This window comes from Equus caballus, chromosome 3 (genome assembly GCF_041296265.1).
Source record: "Equus caballus isolate H_3958 breed thoroughbred chromosome 3, TB-T2T, whole genome shotgun sequence".
In the NCBI taxonomy this organism is placed as follows: Eukaryota; Metazoa; Chordata; class Mammalia; order Perissodactyla; family Equidae; genus Equus; species Equus caballus.
This window is the reverse complement of record NC_091686.1, coordinates 68,037,549-68,041,009: the sequence shown is the minus strand read 5'-3', so window position 1 is coordinate 68,041,009 and position 3,461 is coordinate 68,037,549.

Here is a 3,461-nt window from a genome sequence, read left to right as displayed (position 1 = left end):
TTTCTCAAAGACTGATGTCGTGTGTCAATTTGATAACAAAATTAAGTAATCAAGATTCATTCATTCAGCAGGGTTTGCTCACCAGCAAAATCTACCCTACTCCATGGAAGGCAGGACCCTATAATAGTAACTGTGTGGGCAGAATCCTACCAGATTCTGTTCTTGTTGCTACTGGGAAGGAAATGGGGGTTTGAGGGCATGCAGCATTGCTGCTGTTGCTACTACTTTCTCTACTACTACCAGCTAGCATTTATAGAATGTTTTCGATGTACCAAATATTGTCCTGTATACTTTTCATGTATTATCTCATATAATCCTAACAATTCTTTGAAGTACGCATCATTATTACTATTATTTTTTTTTTTGGTGAGGAAGATTGGCCCTGTGCTAAGATCTATTGCCAATCTTTCTCTCTCTTGTTTTTTCTCCCCAAAGCCCCAGTACATAGTTATATATCCTAGTTGTAAGTCCTTCTGGTTCTTTTATGTGGGATACCACCACAGCATAACTTGATGAGTGGTGCTGGGTCCATGCCCAGGATCCAAACTGGTGAACCCTGGGCTGCCAAAGCAGAGTGCACAAACTTAGCCACTACACCACTGGGCTGGCTCTGTAGGCACCATTTTTATTCCCATTTTACAAACAGGGAACCTGAGGTTTGAGAAGATAAACTACTCTGTTCAGGGTCACATGACTAGTAATAGAACCAAGGTTTGAATGTGAGTCCTCTAATTCTAGAAAAATATCCTTAGCCACTGTAAAACTGCCTTCTAGGTATGGCCACGTTGTGTGCCTTACAAAATCTGTTGCTCAGAGAGAGGAAGGGGTGCCCAAACTATTGGTGACAGTGGCACTTTCGTCCCTCCATTCTGTGCCCAAACTGCCATTATGTTGGGGCTGTAAGTGCTTGGCACTGATGTCTAAGGAGAGGAGAGTGGTAGGAACTGGGAAGCCAGGAAATGCAGGTTAGTCATGGGATCACAGCCCAATTATCCTGACCATTCTCTAAACTTTTAAGATTTTTAGTGTTTCAATGTCTGAAATTAAAGATGATGACAACTTAATAGATAATACATGAGAATTTTCAGAGTTCTTTTGGTATAGAATTTAAAACGTAGTCATTGAGATTCTCCTCTATTTATTCAATGAATATTTATTACACTCTTATTGTATGTCAGACACTGCGGATACAAATGTGAGCCAGATTAGACATGGTTCTTGTGTCTTGCTGGGCAGAGAAGAAGGACAGTAAGCAAGCATCACATACGATGTCACGGGTGCAGGATGGTAAAAGGCCCCTGCTGTGGGTGCATATTACACAGGCACTCAATCTAAGCTGAAGAAGCAGGATGAGAAGAGGGTGGAGGACTTCTAATTCCTACTAATTCCTAATGCTATTAACCTGCTGTATGGCCTCAGACAAGTTCCTTACAATCTAAAACCTCCCTTTCTTTGTGTAAGATGGGAGAATAATCTCCACATCAAAAAGACTTTGGAGAAATGTATTAAATTACTAAATAAAGTACCCAATATAAAAGGTAGGTACTCAATACAATAAAGTACCCAATATAATAGTCCAGCAGGTAATAGATATTTAATTCTTGAAGCTATTTTGTCCTTTTACCATTTCTCCAGATATTCTCATTTACTAATGAGGATAACAAGGAAGAAAGTTTTACTTAAATAATGGATAATAGATTTAGCAAACAGAAGTGAAACAGAGCACAGAGAGCTAATTCAATTTAGTGCCTAATAGTGGATTCTGTTATGCACCCAATACTGTGCCAAGAGCAGCAGATACAAAACCAGAGATCCAGGAATGTGCTGCCATCACCAAGACTCTGTTATCACAAGGGAAACTGCCACACAGCTCTCTCTCTGCTGATGTGCTAGAGAACGCACCAACAAAAGCAGGTAACCAGTGCAATGTGAGGAAAGGAGGGAGAAGAATGGTTTATTCAAAAGACCTTTTTTTCTGGAAAGGGAGGATTTGCAGCAAGGACAAGTATACTTACTCTATATTGCTCAAACAGAACGCATACCCATGAATAGAACAGAACTCCTGGACTCTATGCAGGAAGAATTTTCTAGTATTAGAGATGTTTGTAAAGATAATAAGCCTCTGTCAGCTGCAGTGGACTTGTGTTTCTCAAAGAGCCACATAGGAGATCAGCCCCACCTCCCAAAACCTAAAAAAATTGTGTGCTGCCATGCCTAGGGTATGCCCCACCCAGTTTCGCTACTGAGAGAGCTGACAACAGCCTTGCAGGCCAGAGGCCTACAGCAATTGTAAGCCCCTGAGTCTAGCAACCAGGCATGCTGGGGGCCTACTCATTTAATAGAAAAACTACAACAGGAGTATGCTATTAGACCTTGTAGCCAACTGTGCTGGGGCTCCTCCTCACCCAATAAAGTGACTGAAGGGACCACAGCAGCCACACACAGCTGAGTATTACAACCAGCAGGCCAGGGGGATAGCCTAGCCTCCTTGTGCACCTGCAGCAAGAGCAACCCTGCCACAACAGAAGGACACATGTAGCCCACACAGGGGACACTCCTGGAACATTTGGACCTGGTGATGAGAGGGAAGCACTCTGCTGGGCCTCATAAGGCATCTCTTACATAAGGCCACCTCCCTAAGATTGGGAGACATAGTTGACCTACCTAATATGGAGATATAAGCACAGAGAAAGAAGCAAAATGAGGAGACAAAGGAATATGTTGCAAATAAAGGAACAGGATAAATCCTCAGAAAAGGAATGAAATGAAGCAGAGATAAACAATCTACCTGATAAAGAATACAAACTAATATTTGTAAGGATGTTCACTGATCTTGGGAGAAGAATGGATGAATTCAGTGAGAACGTCAACAAAGAATTGGAAAATATAAAAAAGAACCAATCAGAAATGAAGAATACAATACCGGAAATGAAAAACTCACTAGAGGGAATCAATAGCAGAGTAGATGATATAGAAGAATGGATCAGTGAGCTGGATGAAAGACTAGAGGAAACCACCCAAGCTGAACAGATAAAAGGAAAAAGAATTAAAAAGAATGAGGACAGTCTAAGGGAACTCTGGGACAATATCAAGTGCACTAACATCCATATTATAGATGTCCCAGAAGGAGAAGAGAGAGGCAAAGGGGCAGAGAATCTATTCAAAGAAATAATAGCTGAAACTTTCCTAACCTAAGGAGGGAAACAGACAACCAAGTACAGGAAGCACAGACGGCACCAAACAAGATAAACTCAAAAGAGGCCCACACCAAGACACATTATAATTAAAATGTCAAAAATTAAAGATAAAGAGAGAATCCTAAAAGCTACAAAAGAGAAGGCAACAAGTTACATACAAAGGAAACGCCATAAGGCTATCAGCTAACTTCTCAGCTGAAACCTTACAAGCTAGAAGGGAATAACATGATATATTTAAAGTGCTGAAAGGAAAAACCCTACATC